At 42.0% G+C, this 14226-nt stretch overlaps 1 protein-coding gene across 15 annotated transcripts in view; it reads right to left on the reverse strand.

The window, feature by feature from the left end:
* Positions 1–14226, reverse strand: part of LOC311596594 (uncharacterized protein) — a 167015-nt gene that overhangs the window by 54461 nt on the left and 98328 nt on the right. For 7 of the 15 annotated variants that reach the window (XR_014778892.1, XR_014778893.1, XR_014778894.1 and 4 more), the window contains 2 exons: positions 7253–7603; positions 5106–6681 (listed from right to left, as the gene is read on the reverse strand). The exons of 4 other annotated variants lie outside the window; for them this stretch is intronic. The gene's annotated coding sequence lies outside the window, so the exon portion shown is untranslated. Of the gene's footprint in view, positions 1–5094; positions 6682–7252; positions 7604–14226 lie in introns of those variants that run through there. 4 more of the 15 variants (XM_084780204.1, XR_014778898.1, XR_014778900.1 and 1 more) reach the window with 4 other exon arrangements.

Here is a 14226-nt window from a genome sequence, read left to right on the forward strand (position 1 = left end):
TTGTGCATTCAGGAAGACTTCATGCTCAATGGCAGACTGCAAGGAGCTTTAGGCAAGAGACATGAAATGAGACGTAGCGTCTCACAGATGAAGTAGCAACAAAACCTACAAGGAGCAAGATGCCCTCAATAGTGACAGCAGAGCCAAGTAGAAAGGACCACTAACCAGACAGAAGAAAATTCATGTGAAACACCATCTGAGGACAAAGATGCTTATACCTGTCAGCAAGTGGTTATAGTGAATGTGACTCCAGGTTCCAAACAGTGCTGTATATACCATATACAAACAAGGGTAAACTGAGAAATAACCAGAAAGTTCTCTGGGGCCCAGGCTGAGGATAAGGACATTGGACTAAAATCAGGGACCTGGCCTCTGTGTGTGGACATGTAGGCTACCAGCAAATATTCCACACTCTTCTGTACTCTGTAAGGACCTAGATAAGCCCTACTGGCAGCAAAATTTCTCTGTCACTTTCCTGCCACAACCTTACAACAAAGTTTGCTCATGTCAGAGTCAGGCAAATAGACAGCTCTGAAAATGTCAGCAAGACTTAGCCGTGCTGATCACTCGGTGACTGCTCCATCATGGGCTGTGACAAGAGTGTCAGAAAGCAAAACCAACACCATCCTCACCTGAGTCACCCAAAACCCCTAGATTAGGCAAAGCGAGGAATCCACATGCATAAAATTATCTTATTTGGTTCTATCTTTGCTGTAGCAGCTCAAAACCAGTGAGAGATTAGAAGGCATGAGAAGCTGCAATTGGAGTTAGCTGTGGTGGTCCTACAGGAGCAGAGAAGAAGCCATGGCCTGATTTCTCCCCTTCAACAAAGGTCAGAGCTACTCCTCAGGGCAAGTAAGATCTAAATATTTGATTTCCCCTTATCCAAGTCAAAGCCTTAGCCCCACCTGACATAAAGCCATTTTCATAATCTTCCTGAGCCTCATGTCTTTATTGGTGAGTAGGACAGCATGGTATACCTGCCAGGATTGTTTTGAGGGTAAACAAGTGATCAAATTATATATAGTAAACTTTTAACCAAAAATTATCCCATTGCTACCTTGTAGGTCTGCTTATATAAATTTATATTACATGAAAATTTCACCCATACTGTCCTCAAGAGTTTATTTCATGTACACTTTCATATTACAGTTGATCATCAAAGGCAATGAGGGCAGGACTCAAACAGGGCACGAACCTAGAGACAGGAGCAGATGCAGAGGCCGTGGAGGAATGCTGCTTACTGGATTGCTCCATATGGCTTGCTCAGCTTGCTTTCTTAAAGCATTCAGGACCACTTGCCTGGGGTGGTACCACCCACAATGGCCTTGGTTCTCTCAAATTAATCATGGATTAAGAAAACAATCTATAGGCTTGCCTGTAGTCTACTCTTATGCAGGCATTTTCTCAACTGAGGTTCTCTCTCTCTCTCTCTCTCTCTCTCTCTCTCTCTCTCTCTCTCTCTCTCTCTCTCTCTCTCTCTCTCTCTCTAGTTTGTATCAAGTGGACAGAAAGCTAGCCAACAAAACAGTATGACACCTTACAAGGACAGTAAGTACTTTATGAAAAGGCAAGATGGGGCTAGTTGGTGCTCTTGTATAGCTGTCTCCTCCAAACCAAAGCATTCTCTCCTTGAGGGAAGAGATTCATAAGGCTCAGAAGTACATGAAATTTACAAGGCTCAGTATGCTTGTAGGAGCCCTTCCCAAGGTTATATAAGTAGTAACAAGTGCTGGGGAGAACAGGCTCTTCCATCATCTGAGCTGGCTGCGGGATTACAGAGCGTTCCAGTGATGCAGCTATCCTGAGTCATCACCCATGCCGTGCTAGGCTTTTCAGTTGATACAGCTGCCTATGAGTCACTCGGGCTTCTGTAGATAACCCCAATAAAATCATTCTATCACTAAGTTAGACCTGGGTGGGCTCATTTCTCTCATCTGCCATCAGTAAAACCTTGAGTAAATTAGTATTTGTTTATTGGTTCTTGTCTCCTCCTCCCTTCCCCCCCAAATTCATACAACATATAGCAGTTTGGACCTGGCAAGCTATAATAAGTATTTTTACAGGATCCCCTCTATGGCTAGGCTCAACAACAGACAATAAGGTCTTTTCTGACAAACTGGGTCATCATTTCTGGCATATGCTCTCCACATAGAGTTTGAGTGCCTCCCTGTATTCACAGTCCATCTCCATAGAGGTGCGATGAGGATATGTGAAATGGTCTGCCTTGACCTTGACCTTGACCCAAGACCTTCATCTCAACATCTTCCTAGATGTGAAGCAAATTAAGGTAGCAAGATGGGGCTGATAAAAATAACAGGAGATTTATGCAAAGGGAGCGGGGAGGCCTTCCTAGTCTAAGGTCTCAGAGAAGAGCTGAACAAGAATATTTCTCCATCTGACTAGAAATTAGATTATCAGAGGTTAATTACACTGTACACTGGCTGAGAAGCCATGGGGTGTTGGCTGAGGATAACATCCAAGGCCAATGAACCCTGGAAAGGTCAAGAGGATACTTACAGAACTTAGGCTGGTTGGGATACCAGGCTTTTCCTCCTTCTCGTGTTGGAGGTCCCATCTGAAACCCAGCACCCACTCCATGATCCAACTCTGGCCTGAGATGTTGAGAAATGACATCTATCTGAATTCTTTCTACCTAAATCCAGAAGTCAGAAGAGGGCAAAAAAAAAAAAAATTTAAAAAAGACAAAACAAAATTGTTTGATTTTCTGGCCAAATCAGCAGTGAGTGACTGCTAGTCCCTACTATATAGCATCTATGATTGCATGTAATTCTGTCTGCCAAACTCTGACTCCCTCTTCCCTGTTCTGTGCACGGACCTACAGTTTCTCAAGGGAAGGTCACAGGAGCAAAGCGTAGCTGGTCATCTGCTCTTGAGCCTGAGTCGTGATGCCGATCATAAATGCTTCTTCTCTTGGATGTTCCTGGTGTTAGCCACATCTAAAGCTGATTTAGCTGTCTGAGCACCACTGGTGGGGTAAATAAGAGCACGAGTGAATACTGTGGGAGGGGGTGAGTGGGCAGGCACCCCATGGGTGGAGAGGTTCAGGGAAGAGGCGTCTTCATTTGGAAACACCCCACCAGGATGCAGATGTTGAAGCAGCCGGCCGGACAGCAGGTCTGGGAAGCTGCTCTGGCTTGGACATCAAAATCTATAGCTTTCCCCAGCTCCTTTCTTGCCCTTTAACTCTGCTCTTCTCCCTCCCTGCTATATCCACTGCCTTCTTCTGACTCCTGGAACCCCATTTTTTCCCTTTGATGCATTTCCCAAGTTTCTACCATCAAACTTTTGTACTTTGCTTTCCCTGGCACCCTACATGCCCCTCCTCCCTTCCCTCCTCTTGATCCTTTTCCTCCTCCTCCTCCTTTTCCTCCTCCTCCTCTTCTCTCCTCTCATGCTCTTTCTCCTTTCTAGTATTGAGTATCTCATCTGGAAAGAATAGCCAATCTGGCAGATGCCTTAGTCTCTCTTGCCCAAAGCCAGGGAATGCATACACAAGCAAAATGTGCTCAAGGGGAGAGGAGGAAGAGAAGATTGTGTAAGTACATGGCTCATTTTCATATTCCCATCTGACAATAGCAGAATGGAAATGAGAAGAAGATAGCTAACCCAATACCAGCTGGGATGCAAGTGACTCCCTTCTACTCCAACCCATCTTCCAACCAACCCAGGCAACCCGCCTCTCCTCTGCCGAGTAACCATGCCAAGCACACCCCACTGCTACTTCACCACTTCCAGTTACTAACTAGTGCAGATAAGCTGTGCTTGGTTTAGGACATGGGTGCACCCAAGGTCCTTTTTGGTGCCTAGTTCTGTGGAGGGTGTGCACAATGGAACATTAGCTCTGTCTAGGTGAGCCTGGACACACAGATCTCCATCAGTGCCCGCTCAAGAACTTGTATCAAATTAAGTGTCTGGGAGACTCTGCTACCAGAAACACCAGTCCTTTTGTGATTCAGTCATGATCACTTGGGACTTGGATTACAAGTTCAAACTTTACTGAGTCTGAAAAAGAACGAGAGCGGACTAGAGGTTGCTTACTCAATGTATTCTCCACCATAGAGGGCAACACTACCATTTAGGAATTTAGAAAAGGATAATATCTTACTATGTGGTGTGTTCTTGTGAGCGCGTGTGAGCGTGTGTGTGTGTGTGTGTGTGTGTGTGTGTGTGTGTGTGTGTGTGTAGAGAGGAAGAGATACATATATATATGCCCAGACTGTCAAAGTCAGCTGTCTTCCTCAATTACTCTCCAACATACTTTTTGAGACATGCTCTCTCACTGAACCTGAGGCTTGCCTACGTCACTGAACAGCATGGGCTGTGCCTTCCAGGTGTCCTGTTGTCTCCATTCCCCCACTACTGGGATTATACTTGCACACTGCAAGTTGTTTCACGTGAATTCTGAGGAATCGAACTCAGGTTCTCAGGCTTGCACAACAACCACTTTGCCCACTGAGCCATCTCCTCAGCCCTTTCTGTGGTAATTTTGTTTCCTAAAATCACAAACCACATTTCAACCACATGAGCCATTTCCAGGAGATGAATCAAAACCTGCACTATCATTCTCCTGCCACATTTTGGGGAATTAAAGAACAGAAAAGGAATTGCTTTTGCTCAAGGTCACACAACGTCTGGAATCAAAACTTTCTTTGTCCCATAATTAGTCTACTGACCAAATTGCCTCTGAAGTGCTTTCTTCCTCTCCTGGGTCATCTCTTAGGCTCTGCCAGAAACAAGGACAAGAGATCTGAGACCTGGTAGATGCTTTTACTCTGTTCTCTTTCCAAAATGTCCAGACTCTATGAGCTACCCAGAGATGAACTCAAGAGATGGGCAGAGTGTGGAAAGTCTGAGCTGTCAGGCACCCAGAACATTCTCCACTCTTCTTGTGTTCTCCATAAAGATAAAAGCTGAGAACCCCTGTGTACTAAAAAAGAATTCAATAATATATTGACATTTCCTGTAAAATCACAGAAAATGTCTCCATGCAAAAGCAATGTTGGTGTTATTTTGATGAGTTCAATGTAAATGAATGAGGAAACAGATGGATTGAGTTTCCCTTCAACTCACATGTGCTAGAGAGTTGCAGCTGAGAAAATGCTTAGACGCATGCATTTCCAGGCACTGGCCAACTCCAAGCAGAGTGGGGTGTTTTGCTGAGTCCCAAACACTGGCTTCTCCTGTCCCTAAAAATAACTAAGCTGTCCAGCTGTTGGATGGAGATTTTTCTCTTTCAGTTTTGTTTCATTTGATTTTTCGCACAAAGCACCAAGGTGATAAATGACTTTAAAACCTGCTAGATGTTCTAGAAGCATCAACAGCCAGAAAAGTAAAAAGTTGGAAAAGAAACTGTCACAATATCCTATCATTGCCCTCACCAGCCATTCTGTCCCTTGAACAATTCTTGTCATTACTTACTCATCTGTCAGTGTCAACTCCAAGATCTATTTCCTCTGAGAACACTTTGGGATTATTTTGGTCCTCTTAGAAATATAAATCAATCACAGAAATGATTTTTTGTGTACCTGTTATGAACCTGCAATGTTCTGAGAATCCAGTGAGTGTCTAAGACCAGGCCTAGGTCCACAGCAAGTTTATGTTCAAATTAAGAAGCTTCCACAAACTTGTGAAGCACTTAAAAGGCAATCGCAGATAACACAGGGAGGTCCAAATGAAGAATACTAAGATTAGCTGGCTTTCAAGATTCAGAGAATGTGGAAGGCACTGTATACAACAGAGGGGTCAGAATTCATAATAACCACCACTGCCATATTTTAAGCACTTTCTTTGGATCAACATGGACAGGGTTGGTATTTTTTCCCAGATGAGTTAGGGACTCAAGGAGATAAAGTGTCTTTGCTGTTCAAGATCTCACCTCTATCGAGCGGTAGAGCAGCCATCCCAGACTAAGGGCTTCTAATCTAAGCCTATTTGCCTTAGGCTACACTGCTTCTAAGAAACGTATGTTCAAGTCAAGTAGGTGAGGAACTATGCCTTCTGATGCAGACAACTAGAATTCTCAGGGCATCTCAAACCATATCTGAAGTTAACGCTCACACTCTCTCCTCAGCACCTTTGGATTATCTCCTCTTTACCCCTATTTTTAAAGATCTAGGCAAAAGTTTAAGTTTCCTAGCCTAACATGTTTTATCCTTCTTTGTAACAAATAGGACTTACAGTGTCTATCATTGACAAGCTAAGAGCAAGTGCTCAGCACATCTTGTTTATTTTTTCAGCCTTCTACCTAAATAATGCCAAGTTGTTGTCTAACACATCAACGCCTCGCCTTCTGGAGAGACTAGCTAGTCTCTGAAGAGAGATTTTTGTGCCCAATACATGATCCCAACTGTTTGAGAGTGGTCCAGGGGTGTGGTTAATACATGGATGCCCCTGTGGCAATGACTCACACCCTTGCAAGACAAGCTCTTGTGCTGGGCCAATGCTCAACCTAAATCCTTGGGGTCCTTGGGCTAAAAAATATTCATCTTCTCCTGAGACAAGATTCTTCACCAAGGGGGTCTGCTGCTACCCAAAGAGTTATGGCTCTCCCTGTCTGGCTGAAGTTGACCATCAGTTTTGACACTGAAGTCCTGGAGCCTTGTGGATGGTTCATTTAGAAGTTGTTATAAGTAAAATACACTTTGTGTTCTGGGTAATCTGGAAGAAGAAAAAGAAAAGAATATTCCTGAGTCTTCTTTGAATAAAGGTCAAGACCCCCCACCCCCCAGAACACATTTAAACTAATGCAGTCTCCCTCCCCTGCAGTCCCTGCCCTGTGCTGTCAGTTCACACTACCAATGCCACACTGTGATGTGTGGTGTCTCACCAAGACAGGGCACTATGGTTGTCCCTTCCTGGCCATGGTGCATGCTGTGATGTCTACCTGAGCACTGTGAGGAATAAACAGCACAAGGCCCAGTCCCCACACTGTCTCCATTCCCCCTGAGCCTGAATCCAGGGGTGATTTGGGATGCCCTCATAATCAGGAACCTCAGGACGGATGGCCTTAAAGACAGTTTAAAGGTCCGAGCAGCTAGGGTTCTGCCCTTTGGGTTTAGGAACTAGGTTATCCTCATACCTCAAGACAACTTTCAAAGACATAGAAGTCAGCCAGCAATTAAGTTCCCCACCCAAGGGAGACATTGGGAACTGTACTCAAAATCCCACCTCTCCTCTTTCCTCACTATGGCAACCATGAAACTACTGCCATAGCAGGAGAGAGACTCACAGGGAACATAGACGGCCGTGGGCCCAACTCCTAAGGCTTTATATCCATCCCAGTTCTCACATGGAGTCGACAGCTCCCACACACTGCTTCTCTCCATGGAGTGAGCAGAGCAGGGACATGAGGCAGACATGCTCCTGGGAAATAAACAGCTCCTGTGCCAGTAGAGTTTGATTCGGTGACTTTCTGGGTGTTGTCAAACCTTCCTTGGACTCATGTAAGATACTCCCACTCTTCATCCACTGTCTCATCAGTAAGTCAGATGCACAATGCCGTCAGATGACTTGTCAGTTCTCTCTGTGTCCCTCTCGTTTTCTGTCACAAACATGAATCCCTGCTTCACCTTCCCTAGGGCTCAGAACGCAGGAGAGAAATGTCAGTGAACTCAGAAGTGCCAGGCACTGAGCATGCTCTCAACAGGCTTCCCCCCAGAAGACTCTTAAAAAAAAGATGACAAAAGCAGTTAGTCTTTATGGCTTTGCTGGCATGGGTGGAGACCTCTTGTCCTCAAGTGACAGATTTGTAGAGAGTTTATGTACCTTATTTTTTCCATGGCTTAATGGATGCCTTCTTGGAATGAAGAACCCTGAGGTGACTCTACATTTGGAAGTAGGTAGTTGTCTTAATTGGGTTTTATTGCTGTAAAAAGACACTATGGCCACAGCAACCCTTATACAGGAAAACACTTAACTAGGACTGGCTTACGTGTTCAGAGGAGTAGTCCATTATCACCATGATGGGAAACATGGTGGCATGCAGGCAGGCATGAAGCTGGAGAGGTAGCTGACAGTTCTACATCTGTGTGTGCAGGCAGCAGGAGTAGACGGTGAGCCACTAGGTCTGGTTTGAGCATCTGAGACCTCAAAGCCAAGTCCCCAGTGACGCACTTCCTCCAACAAGGCCACACCTCCTACTAGTGTCACACCCTGTGGGCCTATGGGGGCCGTTTTTTATTCAGACCACCAGAGTAAGTAATATTACCTAATCCCAGAAATCTGTGAGGCACCCTTCTCATCAACAACTAGCACGTTCCTTAAACCCGTTTATTCGCTGACTTTGGAGCACCAAACCCAGGGTTAGTTCTTCTATTCCTCTAGCTGGAGAAACAAACAGAATATGTAATATACTACAGAAAAGCCCTGAGGGGACTAACAATTCCAGTCAGTTCTTTCTTCCTAATACCTGCTTTCTGGAATACTTTCCTTCGGAGATTTCTTTTTAAGTAAAGAAAATGAAAGGGAAAAAAGGGGGGGGGGGGAAGAAATCTTGAGGAAAGGTGTTTATTTTGCTTTTACATAAACTAGTTCTAGGAAATGTTGACACAGATGATACTAAGATTAAAAATAGAAAAACATAGTAGACAGAAAGGAAGAAGAGAATGACATAGGAGTGAGTATTCCTTTTCTCTGAAGTTGGCTCCCCCTCTTCTGTGCTGTGAAATCATGTCACAGAGACAGAAAAGGGCTCAAAGTACAGTGTACACTTTAATAAATATTACAGCATGAGTCAGGCCTGGTGGAGCATTCCTGTAATCCTGGCTATTACAGAGCTAAGGCAGAAGCATGGAAAGCTGGAGACCAGCCTAGGCTACACAGGGAGACCCTGTGTCAAAAATAAAGAATTAAAAAATTGAGATGCTGGTCAGTGGTGCAGCACTTTCTTAACATCCCAAGCATCAGTTCTTATCCAAAGCAACCCAGAAAAATAGCAATGATACTACTCATGAGCTGAGCCCTTGTGTCGCTGCACCAGGTCAAGGCAAGCATTTTCCAGATCCCAGGGCCTCCCACAGCTCCTCCCTCCCAGCCTGCAGAGAAAAATCACTGGCACAGTTTTAAGTAACTGTAATTAGGCTGGCTAGTTTCATGCCACCTTGACACAAGCTAGAATCACTTGGGAAGAGAGAAACTAAATTGAGAAAATGGTCTCCCCAGACTGGCCCATGGGCAAGTCTGTGAGGCTTTTTATTATTATTATTATTAATGCTCCATGTGGGAGGGCACAGCTCACTGTGGGTAGCACCACCCCTGAGCAGGTGGTCCTGGGTGGTATAAGAAAACAGGCTGAGAAAAGCATGGGAGAATGGGGAAATAGAAGGGTCCAGAAGGTCCTACAAACCTACAAGAAGAACATTATGATGGGCAGATCTGGGTCCAGGGGTCCTGCTCAAACTATGGCATCAGCCAAGGACAATACGTGCAATAAACTTCAAACCCCTACCCAGATCTGGCTAATGGACAGGACATTCTCCACAGCTGAGTGGAGAGCTGGGACTGACTTTCACACGAACTCTGGTGCCCCATATTTGACCACGTCTCTTGGAAGGGGAGGCCTGGTGGCACTCAGAGGAAGGATAGCAGGCTGCCAAGAAGAGACTTGATACCCTATGAGCATATACAGGGGGAGGAGGTCGTCCTCAGTCACAGTCATAGGGAAAGGGAGTAAGGGGAAAATGGGAAGGAGGGAGAACGGGAGGATACAAGGGATGGGATAACAATTGAGATGTAATATGAATGAATGAATATAAAAAAAAAAGAAAGAAAGAAAAAGAAAGAAAGCAGGCTGAGCCATTCAGGAGGAGCAAGCCAGTAAATAGCATTTCTCTGTGGCCTCTGCTCCAGTTCCAGCCTCCAGGGTCCTACTCTGTCTTCCCTCCATGATGGACTTGTAATTATAAGGAGAAATAAACTCCTTCTTTGTGAAGTGGCTTTTGGCCATGGTGTTTTATCATAACAGTAGGAACTCTAAGACAGTAATCAACTGCTTTTCTGTATGGTCCTGTCACATAGTGTGAACTCATAAGCACTATAGTTTTGCTCTGCCTGCTTCAAAAGATTAGGTAAAGAGAATCACACATGGAATCTCGTGTGTGCAGCCGTTTGTTTCATGCTAGTCTTTGGAGGCACAGCCACGTGCTCATTTCTGTTGCCACATCATAAGGCACCATATGAACATAACAAACTTCATCTCAAGCATTATGGAAAACCATTATTAGCCCATTCGAAAATTACTAAGTCTATCATTTTATAGTGTTATCTCTTTATGATTTTGATTTGTATTTTTTTCATAATTGTTCATTGCTAATAAAAGTGGATGTGTCATCTTTGGGTAGAATTCTACTTATCTTCTCTCCATTTTTTCCATTCAGCTATCTTTTTTATTGATCAGCAGGAGTTCATTATTCTGGAAGTTGGATTTGGTTACATATATTGCAAACACCTCTCACCATTTGGATTATATCTTTACTCTCTTGATGGTTTGTGATAAAGCCAGACGTTCTATCAAATTGAATATAGATAAAGTGCCAATCTTCCTCTTTGTGATTATGTTGTTTCTTGTCTAAAACTTTTTTCCCTTTTCTGAGATTGGGATAGTACTATCTAGCTTGTTTTTCATATGGTTTGTTATTTTGATTGTTATCATTTTATTATATCTGTAATTGACTTTTTAAATAAAGTTAGGTAGCGGGGTCAAGGTTGCTTTCTAAAAACATATGGGAATCTAGTTTGTTTTCCATGCATTTAATAAATGCTTGCTCACTGCAAGATAGCACCATAACTGTCCTAAATCAAGGGCTGTATTTGCGCGGTTCTGCTTCTCTTAGTCTATTACTTTAACAATGCCATCCCATCATAATTGTTGGCACTGTAAAAGAAAAAAATCATAATATTCAATGGAATGGATCTTCTCAATGCTGGAAAAATGTCATAGCTACTCTTATCACAGTTCACATCACTCACATTTCTGATTTATTCATGGAATTTCATCTTTTCTTTTTGATGCTACAATAAGTGATACATTTTAAATTTTATTTCAACATGTATATGGTTGTAGATGTTTTGAAATCTGTTTAATGCAGAGCTTTGCACAAAACTTGCTAAACTCATTTGTAAACAGTGATAAGTTGCAGATCTGTTTAGATATTTTTACATGAAGAGCAGTGCAAACTATAAATAAATACAATAATATTATTTATTAATTTTCAATTCAAATAATAGATTCTCTCCTACTTTCCCTATTTGTCTGGGGCATCCAGTACAATGCTGAGTAGAAAATATGATAAGTATCCACACAGCTTTGCTAATGATCCCAAAGAATCTGCTCAAAAGGGATAGTAAAGGTATAGTTTCTTAGATTAACTTTATAGAAAGATGACTCTTCAAGCAAGGAAGCTTATGCTTAGTTTCATAATTTTTTTGTCATGAATTTCATCAAACGTTTTTCCTGTGTTTCTTACCCTGAAATTATTCCAGTGCCTTCTACTAATATGGTGAAACCCATTCACTGACTTTTTAAAAATATTAAAACATTCTCTAATTGTAGAGTAAACCCATGTCAGAAGTGACTCACTGATTTCCAAACAGCATACAAGGATCAGTTTTCACTGCATCCTCACTAACATGCATCATTTTTGTTTTGCTTTGTTTTCTTGAAGGAAGCCATTCTGACTTGGGCAAAATACAATCTCAGTGTGGAGTTTTCATTTGCATTTCCCTAATGACTAAAAGATTGAGTAATCTTTCATATGTTTAATGGACATTTGTTTTTCTTCCTATAGGAACTATGCATTTCAGTCTTTTGTTGATTTATTGATTGAACTATTTGTTCCTTTGTGCTTAACTTTTATGTATCTTATATGTGTGCATAATAATGACTACCCACAATGAGTAATTAGAAATTATTTTCCACAGTTTTGAACATTTTCTTTTACATTTTACTCAAGTTGTTGATACTTTGAATATTCATAATTAGTTGATGCAATCCATTTGTCAGTCTTGTTGTTTCCTGACCTACCTAAGTACTAATAAAGTCCTTACCTGTGCAAGTATCTTGAAGTGTTTCCCAAAGCTTTCTTCTAGTAGTTTTTAAGTTTCAAGTCGTATGTTAATGTATTTGATTCATTTGAGCTGCTATTATTACAGCTATTGTTACTGATGTTATTATTATTATTATGGTGTGTGTGTGTGTGTGTGTGTGTGTGTGTGTGTGTGTGCACTGTATGTGTCTCTTTTCATGCCAGTGACATACTTGTTTTGTTATTATTGATAGATTGTATAATTTAAGGTTGGGTATTATGATACATACAACATTGCTATTTTTCCCCCTCAAGAACATTTTGGCTAGTTGGAAAACTTTGTAATTATAACTGAGTTTTAAAATTATTTTTTCTAGTATTGTGAAGAATGTCATTGGAGTTTGGGTAGGGACCGAATTGAATCAATAGATCACTTTCAATAATATGTCTATTTCACATTATTAATTTTATTGATTCATAAATATGGAATGTCTTTCTACTACCTAATTTCTTCAATTGTTTTCTTCAATATACTGTAATTTTTATTATAGAAGACTTTTAAAATATTTGATTAGGTTTATTACTAGGTATTTTAATGTGGAAGGAGCTATTGTGAGTGAAACTGTTTACTCAGTTTCTTGAGCATGAAATTTGTCAGTGGTATCCTATTGATTTTGTACTTACCAGCTCTAAGGGTCTTCTTGGGAAATTCTTAGAGTCTATATAAGTCCAGGATCCTCTCTCTTCAAATGGGGATAATGTCCCTTCTTTCTTTCCTACTTACATCCATTTTATCATCTTATTACCCTACTCAGCACTATGCTAAATAAGAATTGTGGTTCTGAACAGTCTTCTGTAGGTCCTGATTTTAGGGACAATTCTCATGCTTTTCCTATACGCTAGTCCCACAGTATAATGTGGACTACAGGAATCTGTGATATATAACTCTTGCTATGCTGTAGTGTAATCCTTCTATTTCTGGTTACTTCTGGGCTTTTATCATGAATAGCCATTCAAAATTTTTTTCTAGATATATTGAAATAATCTTGTGATTTTTGTGCTTCATTCTGTTTATGTGCTGTATTATGTGTACTGGTTCGCATAGGTTGAGCTACCCATGTATTCTTGATATGAATCCAAATAGGTCATGGTGTATGATCTTAATGTGCTCTTAAAATTGGTAGCCAAATATTTTCTTGAAGATTTCTTCACCTGTGCTCATCAATAAAATGAGCTAATCCACAGTGGCCTGAAATTCACTAGGCCTTAAATTTGCAATAGTCTTCCTGCCTTAGCCTGTGGGTGTGAGGGTATGTATGTATTTATGTATATATGTATGTATGTATGTATGTACGTACATATGTATGTATTTGTTTGTTTATTCACTCACTTTAAATCCTAATCATAGCCACCCCCTTCACTCCTGCTGATTCTACTCTTCTTCCCTATTCCTCCATTCCTTCTCTCCTATCCCTCAGAAAAGGTGAAACCCCCTTAATCAACCCCAGTACATCAAGTCACATCAGGGCTGAGCACATCCTCTACTTCAGTGGCCTGGCAAGGCAGCCCATTAGGAGTAAATGACTGAAAAGCATACAACAGAATCCTTGTCAGAGACAGCCCCCAGTCCCCTTAGTAGGGGATCCACATGAAGACCAAGCTGTCCATTGGGTACATGTTTAGGGGGCTTAGATCCAGTCCATTCATGGTCCTTGGTCAGTGCTTCAGTCTCTGCAAGGCCCCTGAGTCCAAGTTAGTTGGCTCTGTTGGTCTTCTTGTAGAGTTTCTATCCCCTCCATGTCTTTCTATCCTATGCCCTCCCCACCTCCACCCCACACACATTTCCACAAGGCTCCCTGACATCTGCCCAAAATTTGTCTGTGAGTCTCAGGAACTGCTTTTATCTATTCATGGGTTGGAGCCTCTCAGAGGACAGTAAGCTTAGCAGAGTGTCCTTCATTATGTCAGAGGTTGGCTCTCTCCCATGAGGTGAATCTCAGGTTGGGCCAGGCTTGGTTGGATATTTCTCCATCTCTTCGCTATCTTTATCTCTGCACATCTTGTAGGTAGGGTAAATGTTCTCTCAGCACTCCCCCTCCTATTCTGTTCCCTCTGTTCAACCATTTCCACTGTCTATTCTATTGGGTTCCAGGTTTGTTGTTGTTGTTTGTTTGTTTGTTTG

The sequence above is a fragment of the Acomys minous genome (assembly GCF_964271855.1).
Source record: "Acomys minous genome assembly, chromosome: 4".
NCBI lineage: Eukaryota > Metazoa > Chordata > Mammalia > Rodentia > Muridae > Acomys > Acomys minous.